Source organism: Dama dama, chromosome 20 (assembly GCF_033118175.1).
Source record: "Dama dama isolate Ldn47 chromosome 20, ASM3311817v1, whole genome shotgun sequence".
In the NCBI taxonomy this organism is placed as follows: Eukaryota; Metazoa; Chordata; class Mammalia; order Artiodactyla; family Cervidae; genus Dama; species Dama dama.
The window spans coordinates 53,322,941-53,346,706 of NC_083700.1; the positions used below are offsets into that span (position 1 = coordinate 53,322,941).

The window sequence follows — 23,766 nt, forward strand, 5'->3', positions numbered from 1 at the left end:
TTAAATTCAGTGCCAAAAGAGACTTTTTATTTATTTATTTATTTATTTCAAAAGAGACTTTTTAAAAGTTTTCTTTATGTAACTGATTTACCAGTTTAGGCATCAGAAATCTTATTTCTATAAAAATTACTACGGGAACTAAATCTAAATTAAATAAAAACACATCCATTAAAAACTATATTCTTCTTTCATAAACACTTTGTTTAAATATTCCCCAGCAACAGGCTTGTGTGGACAAACTGGGAAGTGAGAATAAATATGATCACGTTGTGAAAGCAGAGTAAGATGAAAGAATACATTCGGAATCTGCCGAAGTACTATTAAGATTTCATGTAAAAATTCATTCCTATGGAAACACCAATTTATTTAAAGTGGTAATAGGAGGAACTGCAAAAGGAGAAGTCTTCATTTTGTTGTTTGGCAATTCCCCTCAACCTCCTATGCAAATACCTTTTCCTGCAGCTGGGCTGGCTCATCTGAAATGAGGGTGCTCACCCACCTGCCTGGTGAATAGAGAACAGGATCAAGTTATCATTTTCATGATACAAAGTCAGTCCTAAAAAAAAAACAAAAAACAAAAAACAATCGCAGTCTTTAATGACTTACTTTGGAGAAATGTGCCCTTTGCTTCTAAGGTAACAAGCAAATCCCATTCCTCCTAGTAGTTTTACTGAGATTTCTGTCATTCCCTGTGATTTACTTTAAATTATAAACTCCTTAAAAATAGGAACCATATTTTACTGTTTGATCAGTTTGTTTTTTCACTGAGTATGAAGACTCAATGACCCAGACATAACAAGAGTTATACGTATCTAATGATTATTTTTATTGTTCAAGGGAAGTGTTATCAAACAGGACTTGTCACAGATCATATTCCCCTTCCAAGGAGAATCATAAGCACCTGCACTCGGCACCTTTTCCTTCACTCCTAGAGGTCTGCCTTGTGGAAGAGGCAGATGGAAGATATCTGTGCAAAAACAGAAGGAATTCCTGCTTACTGCTTAAGGAATTCCGACAGTTACTTTTATTCTTATTTTTAATTTTAAGCAGGATCTGACTAAGCTTAGTATAAAAATAATGCAATATTTCTATAGACATTTCTTGGTCAGGTCAATAAGCTAGGCTTCAACAAGGAATCAGGTACTCCCTGTCAGACACTGCACAGACACAACGCAAAGGCAAATAGGCCACTGCTCCTCTGCAGACAAAGCGGACACTGCTGCTACACACGAGAATGAAATTTAAAGGAAAAAAAAACTAGGAATGTTAGTGACATCCACAGGCACTATATATGCCTGTATGAACCGTGTGCATATAATAGTATGCATAATTATGTGGATAGTGAATTCATTAAACATTTGAGAGCCTATTCTATGCAAGAACTGTATTATTCCTAAGAAACTGAGGCAATTCTATTGTCACTGTCTAAAGATACTGCCCCGGGGTCTAATGGGCCCACCTGTAAACTGATAAAGTCAGTCAGTACTGAGGCAGGCCAGTGGCCTTGACAGTCTCCTCTCTGGTCATTCCATTGTTTGCCAGTTACTCCGTCTCCCAGTACTTTCCACTCTAGTGCCTTATAGTTTATGTTTGTATTCACTGGATTCTCTTGACAGGGGAGAATTTGTTGAACATTTGCTATGTTGTGGGCTAAACAGGACAGGAAGGAATAAGAGTCACTAAATGAGAATTCATTTTACTTCTGTATTTCACCTCATATCTACCCTTCAAACACTCAAAAGTTAGGGAGACAGGAAATATACACAAAATGAATAGGGAACAGAAATATATATAATCAAGGATTGAACACTCTAGTTGAAACAACAGTGAGACACACCTGCATAATGCTTTGAAGTTTATGGAGTAATTTTTCCCGTAAGTCATTTAAATCATTCATGTGACTTTACTAAGGAGACCAGCTCAAAGAGAAAAAATAGCTGCCTGAGGCAGATGTATGGTGAACAAGAGCTTGATCCCATTACTGACACCAAATATGGTGGTGTTCTCACTATTAACACTGCCTCTCACAAAGGCCAACAGTAAGAGTTCAGGGAATGGAGAAAGCAGCACAGGTGATGTGTGTCTGAGACTTTGGGAATATGATGGAGCTGAGATCAAGAAGAATTCCAGTCGGGGAAGGGCAAGAGCAGGGGGTTCTTGAGTGAGGAAGAGCAATGAGTCAGCAGGTCCCACTGAAGACTGATGGCAGTCTTCTAGCCAAAGGGAAATGACTTCACAAAGATGTGAAAGGACACTTCTAAGACTTAAGATTCCAGAATGAAGAATACAGTTTGTCTTGACTCACAAAAGAGAAACACTACATTCCTAAAATAGAATGCAAGGAACGTTTTAGGAAAATGAACCTAGCGGGGCATGGGAGATCCCCCAGGGCAGGAGGAGTGAGGGGAGATAGAATGAAGGCAAGGGAAGCGGTAGGATCCTACTGCAGTAATTCAATAACTGAGTAGTGGGGACCCAAACAGGGTAGTGTCGGTGAGAATAACAGGAGTGAATTTAAGCAGCAGTAACAGAAAAAAACTTGACTAGTACTGGCTGATGGGAGAGATAAGGAAAGGAAATAGGAATGAAGTTGGGTGAAAGGCTTTATTGTGAAGTGTGAGTTAGTATTCAATTATTCATTGGAAGGCCAATGAGCAATCTGGTGAATTTCGCTTTCACTTTGATCAAGGATAATTTACTAACATAATAAAGGTCTTATTCCTTTATTAGGGGTTTGGCTAGGCTAAGTTTTGACTGAGTATTACTCTTGGGAATGAACCCTGTGGGAAAGTTGAAGAAGGTGAGGTGAAAAGGCCACTTAGGTTCAGATCATAAAGAGACTTGGGTACCATGCTATGGAACCATGAAGGTTTTTACACAAGGAAGTGAAATGATCTGGTCAGTGTTAAATTTGAAATTTATAAATTTAGTATTTGCTGCTTTGGGAGCATGGAGGATTCATTAGAAGGGGGAATGTACGAGACCAGATCAATAGTCCAAGGGATAAAAACATAAAAAGAGGGCTTGAACTAAGATGTGACTGAGTGTGAGAAAAGGGGGAATAAAAGCAAATACTTTAAAGTATCATCACTCTTCAGTACTTTCAAGCAGGTACTTTGCTAAATAGTCTATGGGCATGGATCTCAGGGCTACTCAGGTACTAGTCAGGACTGGTGGCAAACCCTATGTTAAGGAGAGCCAGGACTCAAGGACAAGTGACCACCCTTGTTTTGGACCCAGGGTCAATGGCGAAAATTGGTCAGTGGAGAATGGTGTTTTAAAGATACTGAGCTTGCAGTACCTTTTAGGTGGTGAGGTTTAGTAGGCAGTAGGAAATAAACTGGAGCCCTGTGGAGAGGAGAACATATGAATGAGTTGTTAAGACTCTTTTTGCCACTTACTCTGGCCAAGGTTGGATTCAAAGGCTTGCACTTGGTAATTTGGAAAAAATAAGTTATATAAAATAAAGGTTTGCACTTGGTTATTTGGAAAAAATAAGTTATTTAAAATAAAAAACTAAATGTAGACTGAGTCTATCTGCTATAAAAATTAGTTCACCTAATACTTTTCTTTGTATGTCTATTTAAAGATGAGACAATTTAATTTTTTATGAAGGCAATCAAGTTGACTAAAATATAAAGTCTGTATGTTATAAAACACAAACACACATACACGCCTCTTAATGTGGCTTTTACTTGTCTGACCAAATGGAGGTAAACAGGATTGAAAGACTTTAAATACAAACTTCCAGTCTTCCATTGTAGGTACTCACTGCCTTCCTGATCATGAATGGCCAAGTCTCTAACAAAATGTGCAAGGGCAGATTTTTCATTGTATACTTCGGTGTAAAAAAGCTGTTCTCTCTCACGCTACTTAAACTTCATTTTGTGCTCTAAATTTACTGGTTGGTTGCAGAAATAGTGAATATATTTAGCTTATCAACAGAGTTAATAGAAACAGGAAGGAATTTCAGATGTGGTATGTTTTGTATATTTATAAATATCAATCTTTCCTTTGCTAGCTTTGACAGAATTGGGAAATGTACCCTTGGGGAATCCAATTCGGAAGAATACTTCCTGTTTTGTTCTTCTCTGTGTAATTTATCTCTGTTTAACGTACTATATAATTATTTTGTCTACTTTCTGTGTCTACCCACCAGGCACAGTAGGCTCCAAGAGCATAGAGCTTTTATCTGTAAAGTTCAATGACATATCTCTCTCTAGCTTTTAACCCAGATAATAGGAGCTCAGTAAATAACTGCTGAGTGAACGTATCACACTCCTGAGATTACTGTACTTCACAAACTTGACATGTATTTTTCCTTAGCAATCATGACTCAATTTCCATATTCTAACTGCATCTTGAACCATGATTTCTATTTATATACTCCAAAGAAATTCTTTTAGGACCTATATCATCGTGAGATTCTGAAGGGCACTGAAGGTTACTGGTACAAAAAAATGAACGTGGGAGAAATGGTAGCCAAGAGTTATACCTTCCCAGATTCTCCAGGTGATTCCTCTGCCAAGCTCTGTCTTACAAGGAGTTATGATTCTTCTGCCCTCCTACTCTGACTTCTTGTTTCCTGACCTCAGTTCCTGTTTTCAGCATCTGCTTCAACCTAGACTTCCTTCTGGTAATCTGACCCCAGGGTACCTGAGTTTAACATCTGTTATTTTCACTGCTTGACATTTTCATTTTTTTTTTGGTGTGTGTGTTTAAATATAGAGGATGGTCTAAGCCTATATTTCTTACGCAGCCTAGAAACTCACATAATTTAAAGTTACAAGACAAATATTATAGACTACTTTCCCCTCAAGGTTCTTATTGCCCTTCCCTGTCCCCCTCACATAAAACCTAATAATTTCCTCACCGCTCTGCTTGATGGGATAATCACAGTGATCACTTGCATTCCTTATTCTACATAAATTTTTTTCTCTGGTCAACTGCATTTGGTAAGTAGGAATTATTATACAATCAAAGACAAGAAGAAAACTACCACAAGTCTCCAGATGCATACAGTGAATGAAATTAAAAAAGGACTTCAAACTTAGGGGAAAAAAGAGATGTATTCTAAGCTACAAATTATTCAGTTGATGTCTAGATATACGTTAGAAAAAATATTGTGCTTGTGCACTCTTTGTGAGATATAGTCAGCACATAACCTAGGCTAGGTGTTTTAAGTCATTGGATTTGGCCTAATTTAATTCATAGGCCAGCAATTCCAAACACATCAACTTTATCAGCAAGGCAATGTCTAGAAAGGCTCATCAACTGCAGAGAAGACAATGCACCTGACAGCCCTCCTTTCTTGAGCAATGACTCAAATCAGTCAGACTGAAAATAAATCTAGAGGGTACACAGCTGTCATATAGCCCAAAGTAGTCCTCTGGGCAATAATTTGATTCATTTTCCCCTATCTGTTCAACTGCTTCTGCAAACAGGATTGCAATCCAACAAGTACATTTTCATCCCACTGTGAAGGGAGAGCTTTTCAGTGTCATAGAGAGGGCTCTGTTGGGTTCCTTTATACTTACAGGCATGGTAAACTGTGCATAGTGATTTCTTGATTTTATTTAATAAGAAACAAGACATTTATTTCAATGATCTACACCAACCAGTTACAAGAAAGGGCTATAAAATTAGAGAATCATATTTTTTAAATGTTTGATGCACCAAAGTTTGAGGGATAGACAGGTACCAGACCATCTACTGGGTATAGGCAACTGATTTATGTTGTAATATTCCTAAATTGGGCTTCCCAGGTGGAGCTAGTGGTAAAGAACTCGCCTACCAATGCAGGAGACTTAAGAGATGTGAGTTCAATCCCTGAGTCAGGAAGATCCCTTGGAGGAGAGCATGGCAACCCACTCCAGTATTCTTGCCTGGAGAATCCCATGGACAGAGGAGCCTGGCAGGCTACAGTCCACGGGTTGCAAAAAGTCGGACACGACTGAAGCGACTTAGCACATTCCTTAATTATTAACATTTTATTATGGAAAATTTGAAACATACACAAAAGTAGAGAGCAGTAGTAAAATAAAGCCTGTGTGTCCATTACTCTGACACAACGAATATGATACCCACTCCAATGGAATTATTTGAAACAAATTCTAGATATACTCCTTTATCAGGCTTATTTCAGTCCTCATCTCCAACAGGTAAAGAATTTTTTAAAAACATAACCACAACATCATAATCATACCCAAGAGTGTACTGGTAATATTTAACCACCAGTTCTCTAGCCAGGGGAGGAGGGTAGTCCTTGCCAATTTCAATGGGGTTGATAAGAAATGTACAGCATACATATGGTACCTCCACTATGCAGACACATTATACATGTTGTTGTTCAGTTGCTCAGTTGGGTCTGACTCTTTGCGATCTCATGAACTGCAGCATACCAGGCTTCCCTATACTCACCATCTCCCAGAGTTTGCTCAAACTCATGTCCATTGAGTTGATGATGCCATCCAACCATTTCATCCCTGTCATCCCCTTCTCCTCCTGTCTTCAATCTTTCCCAGCATCAGGGTCTTTATGAGTCAGCTCTTTCCATCAGGTGGCCAAAGAATTGGAGCTTCAGCTTCAGCCTCAGTCCTTCCAATGAATACTCAGGGTTGATTTCCTTTAGGGTTGACTGATTTGATCTCCTTGCTGTCCAAGGGACTCTCAAGAGTCTTCTCCAACACCACAGTTCAAAAGCATCAATTCTTTGGTGCTCAGCCTTCTTTATGGTCCAACTCTCACATCCATACATGACTACTGGACCACAGCTTTGACTAGACGGACCTCTGTTGGCAAAGTAATGTCTCTCTTTTTAATATGCTGTCTAGGTTGGTCATAGATTTTCTTCCAAGTAGCAAGCATCTTTTAATTTCATGGCTGCAGTCACTGTCCGCAGTGATTTTGGAGACCAAGAAAATAAAGTCTGTCACTGTTTCCACATCTATATGTCATGAAGCGATGTGATCAGATGCCATGATCTTAGTTTTTTGAATTTGAGTTTTAAGCCAGCTTTTCACTCTCCTCCTTCACCTTCATCAAGAGGCTCCTTAGTTCTCCTTCACTTCTGCCATAAGGGTGGTGTCATCTCCATACTGAGGTTATTAATATTTCTCCCAGCAATCTTGATTCCAGCTTGTCCTGCATCCAGCCCAGCATTGCACATTACATACTTTGCATGTAATTTAAATAAACAGGGAGACAATATACAGCCTTGACACACTCTGTTACGAATTTTGAACCAGTCTATTGTTACATGTTCAGTTCTATCTGTTGCTTCTTGACCTGCACATGGGTTTCTCGGGAGACAGGTCAGGTGATCTGGTATTCCCATCTCCTGAAGAACTTTCCACAGTTGGTTGTGATCCACACAGTCAAAGGCTTTAGCATAGTTAATGGAGCAGAAACAAATGTTTTTTTAGAATTCTCTTGCTTTTTCTGTGATGCAATGGATGTTAGCAATTTGATTTCTGGTTCCCCTTCCTTTTCTAAATCCAGCTTGTACATCTGGAGGTTCTCGGTTCATGTACTGTTGAAGCCTAGCTTGGAGGATTTTGAGCAGACCTTGCTGATATGAGTGCAACCGCATGGTAGTTTGAACTTTACATATACATTATATGTAAATAACCGTAAGTAGTTTATACATTTACAGATAACCTTAAGAGCACAGATAACAGCAAATTATAGAGAAATAAATAGGAAGTGATAAGTTTTGAGTGTTACTTTAACACTTTAAGTTTGTGTAGTTTTTTGAAGGCTGTGTTTAACAACTGGCTTGCAGAATTCCTGAAAATATAATAATTAACTTTTGTCAACTCCATAATACCACTGAGTCACAAGCAAATAATTAATAATTCCTTCATAGTACCAACTATCAAATTTCTCCCTCACCTCTTTTCCCTTAGCAACAGAGAAACATATTAAGCAGGAAGGAAGAGGGAACTTTGCTTCAGAAAGCTACACCAAGGTGTCTGGCTTTCTTTAGGCTTTGGTGCTGCTGTGTGTAACTCAGTCTGCTCTTAAAGGCTGCTTCCAGGAAGTGAAATTATGGGCTGTCAGGCACACGTGCCGCAGAAGAACTGGACACAACTGAGCGACTAAACAATAATAGCAGTGTTTTTGTTTCGCTTTTACTGCCCATTCCCAGGCACACAAGAAAGAGAGTTTTAAAAAGAGCAGAGGAGGAACTTGGCAGATGGGAAAATAAGTCTTTTTCAGGTAGACAACCATAAATTGATGAAATGTTCTACAAGAAAGATTCCTAAGATGTGACACTTTCTGTCACACAACCGTTGACTCTGTTTCTAAGAGCCCTTTTTAAATGTGTGTTCCAGAGTGGAATATGGCAAGTCAGATGTGATGGGGCCAAACAAACCCCCAAGTGGGGCTGCTGTCATCCTTGATGAAGAAGCAAGGCTGTACTGCAACTCCACTTTTAAGTTCACAGTCAAGTGAAACTCAAAGTCTAGAAAATGAAGCGGTGTCTACCAGTACTCACCCAGACTCCAGAGAGTCTGGACTTTGGCAAAGACTCCATTAGAGCATGATGAGTCCCAGCCTTCATCAGGACTCCAGAGAGTCTGGACTTCAGAGACACCCAGACTTCATCAACTCCTCCCAGCACCAACTCTGTTCCCACACTGCCTTTCCAACATCATCTCCCACTATGCCTCTGAACACACCCTTCTTTCCAAATAGGCAGCCGACTCACTGTCCAAAAATACATACCATTGTTATATTTTAAACTTTTTAAATTTTTATGAAATTTTTATGAATTTTTATGAAATTTTATGAAAAATCCCTAATACATACAAAAGTACAAATAATAGTACAAGGAAGCCCCATGGACCCTTCCAGTTAGTTTCAACAATTAACAAACTCTTATCACACCCATGCTCAGGATTAATTTTGAAGCAAATCCTGGACATCATTTCACCCACAATTATTTCAGTACTGTATACTGAAATATACAGTCTTTCAGTTATGTCCTGTACATCTCTGGTCAGACATTTCCCTTCCACTCCCTTCACCTTTCCAAATTCTATCTCATCCAACCAGGCTCGCTTGGGTATCTCTTCCTACACTGTTTCTCTGCTGAACCTGTGACTTTAGTTTACGTCTTCCTTGGGCATCTCTCTTATTATTGTCCTGTTGTTCCTGACCTCCTAAGCTGTACGCTCACAATGTCATTAGCTTGCAAAGCAGGAGACTGCTCTGCACTGACAGTGAAATGATGATGTTCAGTAGGAAGCGAACTAAGTAACAACCTGGTTTTAGAAAGTTTATAAAAATATTGACTCAATTACTTGTATGGCAAACATCTCATGGCATAGAACAGGGTGTGCCCACGAAGTATGATAAGCCAGAAAGAACACTAGACATGGAGCTAAAAGAACTAGTTCTTGTTCTGGTCCTACTGTTTGTATGTTATTCTGGGGTATATTGAGTGATTTCTTGAAGTTTTCCCATAAAACAGGAATTAACTATAGCCATTTTCTCTCTCTTCTCCTCACTAGACTGTCAGACATGCATGCGTACATGCTCAGTCACGTTTGACTCTTTGCAACCCCAAGGACTGTAGCCCACCAGGCTCCTCCGTCCATGGGATTTCCCAGGCAAGAATACTAGAGTGGGTTTCCATTTCCTTCTCCAGGGGATCTTCCCCACCCAGGGATTGAAACCGTGTCTCCTGTGTCTCTTGCACTGGCAGGCGGATTCTTTACCTCTGAGCCACCTGGAACTGTCAGAATCAAATGCAATTATATATGCAAAGATGGCTTTGTAATTACAAAGCATGTTGTTGATACACATCATTACCTGGCCATCTGACTTGATAACAACTATTGCTTTAGATCTTGAATATATGAGAAGAGATTTAAGCTCTCAACAGGGGAAATGGGAATGTGAAAAACAGAAGTCAGATGAGATTCAGTACTAACAAAGTTAACCCCTGGGGGAATTTAAGAGCATACCTAGAGTCTAGTTGCAAACATCACTGCCTTGGGACCTGGCAGTACAGTGGTTAAGACTCCATTGTTAAGTTAAGACTTCCAATGGAAGACCCCCCCTTCCACCGCAGGGGGCATGGGTTTAATCCCTGGTCGTGGAACTAGGATCCCCCATGCTGAGCAGCACAGCCATAAAAGAAACAGAAACCAAGACAAAACCAACCAACCAAACAAAAAAACCCAACCCCCCCACCACTGCTTTATAATTAAAACAGACGGGTTGAAGGATCTCTAAAAACAGACTGCAAAGGAAGCAAGATGTATTGTCAGCTATTTAAGAAAAAGTTTTGTTACTTTAAATGAAAAGTCAAAATTCAACATTTGATGCCCTCTTTCAAATAAAATTGTAGAATTATCCAGTAAAATGGCTATAATTCTGAGTTTATTCTCTTCTAGGACATTTTCAAAGCCTTTGACTTCTCAAATTTTCCTTTTGCTTTGCCAGAGAATAATCATTACTATCAAACTGCAAACACTTATCATATTACACTAAACACTACTTAAATTACAATAGAATCAAGGTCTCTCCCTCCTCCAGTAAAAAAGAGGATAGACAGCTTTATCAAAAAAACACTGTTCTACAAATGACACTGCAAGCCATCATTGGAGCTGGGAGAGACAGCTTCAGCCTGTCTAAACCATCCATTAGAATGTTAATACTATAAGTTTTCTTGCAACTAGATGAAAAGTACAAGGAATGAGGAAAAGGCTTAAATTTTATAAAACTCTGGATAATCTAGGCCAATGTAGAAAACAGGGTTTTTCAACTTTGAACATTAACACAATTTAGCAATAGTTGGTAAAAACAACAGCTGCTAAGCGTGGTAAACCCAAATGAGATTATTAGGTCAAAAATCACAAAAATACACAGAGAACATTGCAAAATTCCCAGCACAATGACAACAAAGCACCAAAATAAATCTCATTAAGAAGCAAAATGTTTTCAGAAAGAATTTATTTTTTTTTGTAAGACTGCACCATGTGTGACATCTCTGAGGCCTTCACTTGAGAGGAAAAACACAGAATCAAAAGGGAGAACTACAGAATGGTTTCCTTCCTCCAGTCCCTTTCCCCTCTCATCATCCTCTACTGCACACACCAAGTAACTCTCTGCATCCTTACAACTCATTCTCTGTTCACACACACACCGATAGACTGAAGAAAACAAACCAAAAAAATCATTTTTCAAAAATGAGATCATATTGTTAGAATAAACTTTCTCTTATCTAGATGCTTTAAGGAAGCTACCAGTCATTGATTCAGTCACTTTCATACAACAAGACAAGAAACAAAGGAGTTCCAAGGCTTCTAACATATAGCAATGGGGATTTTACATCATCTAGACTTAAGTGGCTTTCAGTATTGCTACCCATGCTGATCAATTATCATGAAAGACTTTTCAAAGTTAAAGTCTACATATCACAAAAAATATGCATTAAAAATGTGACGGACCATAATTTTTTTACATGTTCATTTGCTGAATAATTCAAGGCTGAATTTCAGAGAATGTGAAGATTGAACAAGTTTCAGGCTAAAACAAAGACTTACAGGCTTTTCCAATCTGCTCCTGGGACAGCTATAATTTCTTCTAACACTGTAGTGTTTTTTGTACAAATTCTTTGTCTGTAGTGTTCCTGTACAATCAATAACTATCCAAAAGCCAAATCTTCGAGGCTTAAGTAATTTGAATCTAAAAATAACCAGAAAAAAGTCCATCTAAAGCCTAGTTAGCTGAAACAACTTATTATAAATCATCAAAAGACAAATGAAGTGGGACTGGCCCTAATAGCTCCTCCTAGGTAGATAAGAGAAAACGAGCCCAGTGTTCTGTGAAGCCCTTATAAGTAGCTGGTGCGAGGCTGAAAGCAGTCAAATTCACTCAGCATATTGTAACACTCGGTCATGGAAGCTGATGCTCACCAAAGATAACCATATGTTACATATTCTACACTAAGCCCTTCATATCAATGAACTTATTCATGCTCCCAACAACACCATGAGGCTATCTCCACTTTACAGATGAGGCAACTGAGACAGAATTACGGAATTTATCTATGTCAGCACAACTGGCAAACTCAGAAGACCAGCCAGAATGTGCATAATCTTCAAAGACATCTTTCAGGGGAATAAAAAGTAGCTCAGCATTAACCTAGACAGCCTCTTAAAAAGCAGAGACATTACTTTGCTGACAAAAGTCTGTCTAGTTAAAGCTATGGCTTTTCCAGTAGTTATGTATGGATGTGAGAGTTGGACTATAAAGAAAGCTGAGCGCCGAAGAATTGATGCTTTTGAACTGTGGTGTTGGGGAAGACTCTTGAGAGTCCCTTGGACTGCAAGGAGATCCAACCAGTCCATCCTAAAGGAAATCAATCCTGAATATTCATTGGAAGGACTGATGCTAAAGCTGAAGCTCCAATACTTTGGCCACCTGATGGGAAGAACTGACTTATTGGAAAAGACCCTGATTCTGGGAAAGATTGAAGGCAGGAGGAGAAGGGGGCGACAAAGGATGAGATGGTTGGATGGCATCACTAACTCGATGGACATAAGTTTAAGCAAGCTCCAGGAGTTGATGATGAACAGGGAGGCCTGGCGTGCTGCAGTCCATGGGGTCGCAAAGAGTCAGACAAGACTAAGCAACTGAACTGACTGACTGACAACTCAATAAAATGACCAGCGGACTGAACACCCATTCATTCATTCACCTCTTCCTTCAGTCATGAGTGGAGCAGTAGAGGTCAGCAAAATGCCTAAGGAGAGTGAACTCATATCTTGCCTAACATCTTCCTTAACTGGGAGCCAAGTGACACAGTGTCTTAGAACGCCAGCTTGACTGTAAAAATAGAAATAGTTTAGCTGGCCTACTTTCTACCTTCTCACTGATGATAATATCAAATGCAATGGTTACTCCCTCCTCCCAGGAGGCATCAGAGAACAACTGCCCATGAAGGGAGAAACTCCTGGCAAACACAAGCTCTGTTCTGCCCACAAAACCAACCCAACGTGTCCACAGTTCTCAAGCCTCCTGGGAAACAAGGAGCTGTCCTGTGTGGAGGGATTACCTGGTTTCCACAGACCTCTCCTCTGCAAAAAGAGTCATTATCCTTCCCACAGAACCCACACTACTTCTCCCAAGTCTTCTCTCATTTCTAGTCAGAAGACACTCAGGTTTTGAAGCTGTCTTAATCCATCTGGGCTGCTATCCCAAAGATGGGGAGGCTTAATCAATAAACATTTATTTCTCACAGTTTTAGAAGCTGAGGAGTCCAATATCAAGGGCCAGAAGAGTCAGTGTCTGGTGAGAGCTCACTTGCTGGTTCACAGACGGACTGCTTCTGTGTCTGTGCATGGTGGGAGGGGTAAGGGCGTTCTCCAGAGTCTCTTTCACAAAGGCACAACTCCCATTCGTGAAGGTTCTACTCCTGTGACTTAATTACCCCTCGCCCGTCTCCCCCAGCACCATCACCTTAAGGGTTAGGTTCTAACAGATGCATTTTGCTGTAGCAGAAGCTATGATTTTCAAAGTTCCAGCTCCGCTCTGGTCTCTGGTGCTCTCACTCTTCTGCTCACGACGCAAAGGGGAAGAGCTGACTTTGGCAGGGAGGGCTACACTCGGTCTATACTTAAAACACACACAGTGCGAGGTTGATTTCGAGCTTATTTTCACATCAGTATAAGAGCCATTATAGCAGATAAAATTGGCAAAATACTATTTCATCAGGCAAAAAGAAAGGAGCCATGTGACCAAAGAAACAAGAATTTAGAGTCAAAAAGAACTTCAGGCCTTCATGCTACAACAGAACAGAGAAACAGAATGTTCATCTTTGTTAGCTCCAAATTTGATTCATGTTCTATGACTTTATATACTAAAGCACTGTGCTAAATTTTTTCCCTTGTACATAAAACACAGACATAAAATATGAGCAATGTAAAACTTAAAACATAATTTTAAAAAATTTAGAAATAACCATCCAGAAGATGGAACTGATTAACTGGAATATTTTATTTAATCTTTGGGTATTTCATTATGGTTGTCCAAGAATCTGATACATGAAGATGTATTAAAGAATGATCATGCATGCGGAAGGTTTAAAGGGAAGCCCAAGAGGGAGGGATACATGTATACTGACAGCTGATTCACACTGTTGTATGGAAGAAACCAACACACACTGGAAAGCAATTATCCTCCAATTAAAAATTAAAGTAAATACCTGTGGGCACCTTCTCCCACATTTTACAGAAAATACTAATTTCCACAATGCAGGGGAAGTATTTAATTGTAATTATAAAACAAGCAAAATAAGTACACATTAGTTTAACCTCTGATTTTAAAAAATTCAAACAGATGGGACCAAATACTGCAAGCTATCAGTAATTAAGATAAATTTGTATTCATTTTTTTAAAAAAAAAGTCTAATACAGGCTAAGCATCTTGAAGGCAGGGAAATCTAGGCTGGCAAATCTCTAATGTGAGGTAGAGTTGAACAATGCTAACTCAGGTAATAGGACTGACTGCTAAACCTTAAAACCAGTTCATGATTCCCTCCCATGTAATATGCTTCAGTAGATTTGTCTTTCGCAATGCAGTGACTCTATGGCACTAATTTCTGTACTACATCCCCTCCACAAGACCCCATTACTCTTTGTTCACCTTCATGACTCTGGGTGAAGAAAGGTCTGGGGAAGAGAACAATGGGAAAAGCAGGGCCTGAATCAGCTCATAACCCCAGTGCCCTCTCCCAGTTGGGTTGGTCCAGTTCTACCACCAATAAAGAACAAGCCTGAAAAAACCTAGATCCCTTTTTAGCACTGTGAACCATGTAGGAGATGCTTATTACATCCGCTTTGTTCTCCATTTCTATGGTGCCCATCACCATAGTAACAAGGCACACAGATGGAAAAGTAGGCTAGAAATACCCAGAAATGGAGGTGGGGATGGGGAATATGGAAGAAAGGGCTTTTCACTGGTTAAGAGAGAAGAGGATACAATTCTTCTAACAACATAACATTAAGGGGAACTTCTAATGGAAAAAAGTAGGTTTTCTTTGTCTTTAAGAGAGCAACAATAGAAAGCAGCCTAAAATTTCAGTAAATATCAGTGTTTTGTAGGAGGTGGAGTTGGTAAGTTTTGAAGGTTTTAAAAGCTAGATATATTTTATTAGAAAATCTTGCATGCAAATCAAAACCTTTACACAGTACCCAATTTTGAAAATTACACACTTATTCCGACTACTACTTAAAATTCTTGGTTATTTCATAGTACTGAAAGTTGAGACATCTGTGACGAAGTGTGGCTGGGAAGATAAGTTGACACAATGAATATTTTCCTGAAACTGACAAGTTTATTTTCCTCGAAGTTTTTGTATAAAATGTCCAAAGAGGAAATCATTGGGTGGGTTGGTGAGGGTAACTGTTGTGTCACCCCAGGGAGTCACTGTCCCTGTTGAAACTGGGACAAGGCCTTTCCCACCACCAATCCCTCTGGTGTCTGTACACAGACCTTCAAAGGCACTGTTAGTCCCTATCAGGTCTGTAAGAAAATCTTCCCACTCCAAGATCTCCATTTTTGTTTCTGTTTTTTCCTTTTCTGCTACCAGCCTGAGTTCTCCTCATTGAAAAATTTCTAAGACATTTGGAATACTTGGGATATTATTTATGTTGTTATGGGTCAGGAAATGGGAAAAGGAGCTACACTTAGCCACATAAGCTACTTGGGGAGGTTTTCTACATAAATAAAAGCAGTATACACACACACAGACATAAAGCAGGAGACACGTCATGGACTAAACTGAGAGAGTTTAACAATCTAGCAACTTTGTTGTTTAGTCGCTCAGTTGTGTCCGACTCCGTGACCCCAAGGATTGTAGTTTGCCAGGCTCCTCTGTCCACAGGATTTCCCAGGCAAAAATACTGGAGTGGGTTACCATTTCCTTCTCCAGGGGATCTTCCTGACCCAGGGATCAAACTCAAGTCTCCTACATCTCCTGCACTGCAGGCAGATTCTTTAATGCTAAGCCCCCAGGGAAGTCAACTAGTTGTGATACTGGATGATTTTCACTTTGCTTTTTTCAACCTTACTGTCTTAGCAGTAAAAAGAAAAACTGAGAACAGAAATAATGAACTTGAAGTGTTGTAAGGATGATTTCAAGGCATGTTAAAATGTTATGCATATGTCTTGTATTATTCTGGGAAAGACCCTCAAGGATACGTACAATATAAAAAAGTTAAAAAGAGATACTCGTTAAGATCAATACTGTATGTCAGATTTGCTTATTTTCTATCTTCCCTCCTCTAGGATGTACACTCCATGCAAAAAAAATGTTTTTTGTGTTTTCTTCATTGTTGGATTTATTCCCAGGGCTGGCGTGATGCCTGGCAAATAATAAGTGCCCCCAAAAATACTGAATAATTTTTTTAATCCATAAAATGAAGAAAAGCAGATTCAAAATTCAAATACATCTTTTTTCTTTTTAAATAAGCTGGGGGCCTGCTAAGAACAATATACTCTACTAAGCATTTATGAGCATATTTATCTTAATTTTTATATGACCACTTTACAGCAAGTTTTCCAATCTTCAGAGCCTTCTATAAAATGACTAGAAAAAGGAAGCAGCCAATATACATAGAAAGAGTTGCTTTATCAGGTACCAGATCTGCAGCTAACATGTGGAGTGTGCTGAGAAAAGCCACATATCCCTTTATAAACCCAGTATGTATAGTTGCATCATGGGAATAATACTTGACCTGTCTTCCACAAATCATCAGGAGGATAAATGTGAGTATAAATGCTTTAGTATATTAGAAGCAACATCAAAAAATATAGTAAGTAATGCAGTGGGGGCTCTGTAAGTGTTTCAGGAGAGATTTGCTACAAACTGGTAGAGAAGGCAAGGGCACAGCGGACCTCCGAACAGTGTCTTTACATACATGGTGTCAAGAGCATCTAGGATCAACAGGACCCCAGGAAAGACTTCTTAATCAATGGGATGATGGCCCAGGCTCAACTCCTCTCCCTTCAGAATGCATTAATCTGCAAAGAAAAAAAAAGTCCTAAACCTAGCTTGGGACCAAATCTTTTGGCATTTAATTCACAACCTCCCCTTTGGGAAAAAAAAAAAAAAACACAAACAAAAAACTAGTATTCTTGATAAAACGCTGCAGAAAAAATTTTTCCAATGGGACTAATTAGAAATCAGTCACCTACTGACCTATATGACTGTCAGTCAAGCATCTGTTGATCTTTACCAACATTCTATTTGTATCTAGTCTACCTAACAATGGGTATAAAAAGTATTTCTAAATATTCTAGGAGAGTTTGAGTATACTTCTTAAAGTGGATAATGGTGATTCCATCACTATGGTATCAAATTAACTTTCATCAAGTCTTTATAAAACAGTGATTCACTCTAACCATGTTCTTTCCCTATTGAATATTCCTGTCCACCAAGAAGAAATTTTTAAATTGGCTTATTAGGGGCATTTTCCCTTAGAGTTGACAGCTAACTTGACAGGGCAAAGGTTTCTTCAGCACCCAATCAATTGATCTACAAAGTGAGGTATGGGATTTGGAAGGCCTTTTGTTTTTGGAAGAAGGGGTAATCTGGTAGGATCTACTTTCAGATTACCGATTAACCCCTGTCTAAAAGTGTCTGCTTCTGGGACTTCCCTGACTGCCCAGTGGTGAAGACTCTGTGCTGCTACTGCAGGAGGCACAGGTTCGATCTCTGGTCGGGGAACAAAGAGCCTGAGCATGCCTTGCAGTATAGCCAAAAAATAAAGTATCTATTTCAGAACACCTGCTGTCCAGTTGGTTCCTTCTGGTCATCTCCCTTTTCCCCTTTTCTTAGTTATCCTCTCCCCACACTCCATAAGAAAGGCAAACCTTTCATTTCTCAGGAGTATGCTTATGGTACACTGCCTTGGGGAGTAAAAATCTCCAGGCCCCAAGTTGAGGGTCATTTGAGATAACGGTAGGGTTATAGACGTTAAGAAAGTGAATGACTTTTAAGACTGAAACATCCTTTTGGGAGTTAAGGGAAAGTATCCATTTCTCTGCTTCAAACAACACTGGAGGGAGATTTAACCAAGTCAGACAGCAGAACATGGAAAATCATTTTTGTGATCAATTACTAAGTAATTTTGGCATACACCTCAGAAGTTTAAAAAATAGAGTGGAATTATATTGCCTTCATTTTCATATACATATGGGAAAGTGTCTTAAGCATTTACATTTAAAAAGAAAACTTGATTATGAAGCCTATCTTATCCTAGCAATATGAAATACTTACTTACGCATAAATATTTTTAAGTCCTAGGCATCTCATCGAGAAGTTATTTCCCATAAAGTTTTACCTCTGCTTAATAATTATTTATCAAAATTCTAATATACTTGTTCTAGTCAACTGTATATTAGTCAAAATCATAAAAACTCAATCCAAATGAAATTTTATGTAATATTGAGAACCTTATAGTCACAAGAACTTCAAAATACATTGTGTGTATATGTGTGTCACAAGAGTGTGATAAGGAATTCAATGCAAGATTTTCAAACATAAAAATGTTAAATGGGGAGTAAGTTTTATAGAAGAATGAAATGCATTCCACAAAGGAAACAACTATGTAAAATTTCCAGCTTTTCTAAACAAGCTTGTTTTTGTGTTTTTTAAATGGATGGCACAGTAGATACAAAATCATTTTAGTATTTAACTTACGCTGAGTAAAGATGTCTTTCTAAATCAATATTTACATATCACAGGTGCCATCTTTTACAACTATAAAAAAATTTAGATAAAACTTTTAAAACACATGAAGAGGGGAGATAGTGTTTCAAAATCCTTTTAGGGGGTACTGGACGAAAAACATTCAGATACTTTGTTCTAAACTGCCTATAAACCAAGAACTTGTGCTGACCATCTAAAACTCTGACTTCTGATAGAATGATAAAGCCAGAGTTATTTTAGAAAGTTCCAAAAGCTGACTCAACCCTGTCCTGCAAATGGCCAAATTCAGAACTCTGAACACAATAAATGTTCAGTAAACACTAGCTCACTGACAAAATATTTTGGTTATTCAATTGATATCTACTACCAGCATATATATGATAATTCTTCTTCCTACTTCCAACCTTCAAGGAGACCTTCCAAATTTTCAAATACCAGTCAGAAGTATGTTATTGAAACAAAGCACTGGACTAGATAATAAGTATACTGAGTTTTATTGCCTAATTCTTTCCCAGATATCAATTTACATGCCAAGTATAATGCCTGGCTCAGGACGCTCAATCAGAGGATAAACAAAATAATCTTTATAGGAAGTGTGCTCGGAGGTAGCACAGATAAGGGAATCAGGAGCTCTTGGAAGTGGTAGGCAGAGGGAAGGGTCTGGAAAGGTCTTCCAGAAAAAGTATGCTTGAACTGATTGCTGAAACATGGGCAGGTGACAAGAGGATATGAACACCACAGACAGAGAAGAGGCTAAAAAAGGGGGCGGGGACATGGAGTGGAGCCGTCTGGCTGCCTCTTACCTTCCTCCTTGCACTGCAGTTTAGGATGCCTGGTGTACGGGCTGTGACTGCATGCTGTGTCCACAGTGCACGCACTGGTGATTTAGAAATGAGGAGGGGTGAAAGGTGAAACTGGAGAGTTGAAGAAGCAGGCAGAGGAAGACTACTAATGGCTCTCCAAGGCATCTGGACTTGATGCTTTGACAAAGTAAGTCATTAAAGGATTATTAAACCAGGCAGTGGTGGTATGAAATTTACCTTTCATAATCATTATTTTCCTGTTATGTGGACAACGAATTGGGGGATAGAAGACTGGAAAAGACTACAAACTGAGCTATTGGTTGCAGGCAGTAAGTAAGCAGCAGGCCTGGAAAAGACTCAAGGCAGTCAAGAAGCTGTGAAGGAAGGGTGCTGATGGGAGGGACCTGAAGGATGCGGCCTCTGGACAAACTGGTTACCATAATTTATAGAGCAGTTTAATAGGGAACAAAGCAAAGAGAAGCCCAGAATGAGTTCTAAGTATTTAGGGCTATATAATTGGGTAAATGGTATTGCTGTTTGCAAAAATGTGAAATCTAAAGATGAACAGCAAGTTTGGGGTGGGGAGAGTATCTTTGTTATACACTAACTCCAGTTTCTCATTGTTCCATGAGGCAGGTAGCACATGTGCTATTATCCCCATTTTATGTTCAAAGGGCTAATTTTTTTTGCCCCAAACCACATGTAGCAGTCTGGGGAGTTTTACTACCTACCAGGCTTAAGAGCGCGTATACTAGGGAGACAAGATCCTTGCTTTCACAGAACTTACATTCTGGTAGGGGTAGGGAGGGGGCAGCAAACAATAAACCAAAAGCCTGCAGACGTATTTTATCTGAGGTGATCAGGGAAAGGATTTCTGAGGTCACTGGAGCCAACTATTCCCTGAAAAGGAAGCAGTTACACAGACTCATAAGGGAAGGGGTCCAGGCAATGGAGAAGTCCCTGGTGTAGTAACAAGGTTGGCATGTCCTGAGGGAGGAATTCCAACTACCAGGCACCCGGTTAGCCAGAGGAAGTCCCAGCTCCAAAGGCATTCCTGGGAGGGTGAAGTTAAAAGGCTTGCGGCCCCTTAGGGCAGTGCAAGCAGAGCATAAATTCTCTGGGAACCTGCCCGCCAAGCACAGCCCTGCACATCTAGAAACTGCATCATGACTCACACACACTTTTCAAAGACAAGTCACTTGTTCAGTTGCTTATCTGGGCATTGAAACAGGGGTCAGGAACAAACTCAGTTTTGCCTAGAGAGATGAAGTTTAAAGTTTTTAGATGGACGAAATTCATCATAAATGTTATCAGCTCAGAGCAAGAAACAACCTGAAGCCCAATGGCAGGCAGCTCTGCCCCGCAGGCTCAGTCATGCCTTAACATGTTATGTGGGAGCAGAGCCTCCCAGACACTCTCCGAGGCCCTCAAAGGGACGAGAGATGCAACACTTCTTGCAAAGGATGCCCCCATTAGCTCAGCTGGAAAGGACAAGGAAAAATGGTATACCACTGCCAAGGTGCTAAGCTGGGTCCTATCTATGCAAGCCTGAAGGCCTTGGAGAGATGGGATGCTGGGCGGCCTGTGGGCCCTAATGCAGCCCACTCTCCGGAAAACACTGTCTTTGCCTCCCCGCCTGTGGTCATCATCCACTGCTGTTTTGTGGGTTACCTATTCTTCTATCAACCTTCTTTCATGTAACCCTGTCTAGCCAAACGTCTTCAAATTCCACTCGCTAAGTGAGATGCAGATCAATCCTCTGACCCTCTGAAAAGACCCTATTTTACTGCCTATTTTCTCAGATGCATTTGCTTGGTGTATCAAAAAAAAGGTATTTGAATTTAAAGCTTGTCACTAAAGCACAAATAAATTATAAAAGAATTAAATTGTTCCTGAATTATGTAGACCCTTTCAGAGACTCACATGGAGAAGTTATATATTATGTATACATATCTTACTGATGGCTCTAAACGATATGCCTTCTTCAGTATGGTGCTGGAAACCTGTGGGACACTGATCCATGCTCAGACCATGCTCATCTCATGGCAGAGCTCATTTCAAACCACACTCACACAGCACCTCTTTGCTTCTGCTCACTGGCCGACTTTCTCCTAAAGACACCATTCAACTTCCGACCATAAGATATTTGCACATACTTTCATAGCACTTGTATATCTCCTTCCTGACCATGTTAAGTGGCATTTTTTTTTTTCATTTATTTGCAGTGATTGACTCTCCTGTCTCCCCTAGTACCTTGCAACCCCCACGGTGTCAGGGACCATGTATGTTTTTGCTTACTGCTGTGTCCCTAGAACCTGGCATAGTCATATCTGGTACACAGCAGGTGCTTAACAAACAGATGCTGAAAAAAAAAAAAGACTATGACATAAACCCACTGGTGGAAATGATTCTGCTTCTGAAAGTGGATCTGCCAAAATCATTCAAATCAAGGCTGAGGAAAGTAAGGCCAAGCTATTCTGGTTTTTGTTTTTTTAAAAAAGCAAAGATTTTGCTGCTGTTCAAGGTTTAGACTGATTTTGGGGACAATTCTCAAAAAGTCTGACTGAAAATTTAACAACACTCATTTAGATACGTATGGAGATGACCAAATTTAAAACTTCTTTTTAATGGAATAAGAGTTCATTTTCTGAAAGGTTCACCTATATTGGGCCAAATTTTAAAAGAAAAGCTAGCACTTTATCACGCAATTTCTTAGGCACTCTAAATACAATTTTTCCATACTCCTCATATCTGAATCTTACTCCAGATTTCCAAATGAGGAAATTGAGGGTGCAAGAGGCTGAGGTTACATACTAAGTAAGTGACAGAGCCAAGATTTATATCTAGCTATATTTGATTCCAAGAGCTATATCTTAACTCTTAGCCACCCTTTAAGCTAAGAAGTAGATGCTGACATTGAGTCAAAATGTGTTGCTCCCTCCCATGATGAGGAACCTGACTACAGTCTAGTACCATCAATTGGGGCCAGTATTTAAAATGGGATTTGGATACCAATGATGTGGTAGCAGAGAAATGAAATAATTTATGAAAAATGAGTAAGGAGGAATATGAAATAACATTTACTGAAAGCTTGTTTTACGCCAGATACTGTATTATATGCTTTCATGTTAACATTTCTTTTAATCTTAAGACTCCTGTGAGATGGGTAATAACAGTCAAGAAAAAAGAGGTGTAGAATAACAGTGGTGTTTGACTACTCCAATATTTCTTTCCCTCTATCTTACTAAGGATGCAAAACTCCCACATTTTAGCTGGGCTTAAGATTGTCTCAAGTAAGGACAATATTCCCTAGTCTGTATCCTAGCTGTTGCCGCTAAGTCTCTCCAGTCGTGTCTGACTCTGTGCAACCCCATAGACGGCAGCCCACCAGGCTCCGCCGTCCCTGGGATTCTCCAGGCAAGAACACTGGAGTGGGTTGCCATTTCCTTCTCCAACATGTGAAAGTGAAAAGCTAGATGAGGTCATATTACTCAAAGTCTGGTCAATGAGATGTAATAAGAAGTGTATGACAGCCTCCAAAAAATTTCCTTAAGAGATCCTGGGCTCTTGCTTTTCCCCCGTCTTCTTTCCTTCCTTCCTTCTGTCTTCCTTTCTAAACTTGGAACCTGAATGTGATGGCCTAAGCTCCCCTTTGGATCATGAGATTGAGGGTCTGATTTGATGTTTGGGGTTCTGAAAGGTGGAACCAGGCTAGGTCTGAAAAGATTTGCAAAATCATAATACCAGCTCTGGACTGTCTCTCTGCAAACTTTTTTTTAACGTGAAAGAGAAACAAACATTGCTTTGTTTAATTAAGCTATTGTTCTTTGTGGTCTCTGTAACTGGCAGCTAATCTTAACTAATCCAGTAACTCATTCAAAGTGATACAGCGTAGGGTTCAAATCCAGGCCCATCAATCTGCATAGCTTATGCTCTTAGGTGGAAGCCTGAAGAATTCTTGATTATAATCTGCAATAGATCTGAGGAAGAAGTGTAAACATGCTGAAAAAAAAATGACAGAAGAAAAGAAGGAAGGTTTGAATACACTCTCAAATCTTTCTACCTGACAGACCATCAAAGGGAATATGCTACTTGACAGTAAAGAATTTAGTCTCCATCAGAGATGGGCAGAGGAAGATCTCAGTCACCTGTGTGGAGCTGGAAAGATAAGTGAAATAGAAGCTTTGTAGCTGATAATGTCTCTGACAGATACTGTTGACCAAGAAGTAGGCA

At 39.5% G+C, this 23,766-nt stretch overlaps 1 protein-coding gene across 5 annotated transcripts in view; it reads right to left on the reverse strand.

Moving 5' to 3' along the window:
* LRRC8B (leucine rich repeat containing 8 VRAC subunit B) overlaps window positions 1–23,766 on the reverse strand; it is a 66,758-nt gene that overhangs the window by 39,690 nt on the left and 3,302 nt on the right. The window contains exon 1 of one of the 5 annotated variants that reach the window (XM_061121432.1): window positions 451–499. The exons of the other annotated variants lie outside the window; for them this stretch is intronic. The gene's annotated coding sequence lies outside the window, so the exon portion shown is untranslated. Of the gene's footprint in view, window positions 1–450; window positions 500–23,766 lie in introns of those variants that run through there. 5 annotated transcript variants of the gene reach the window in all.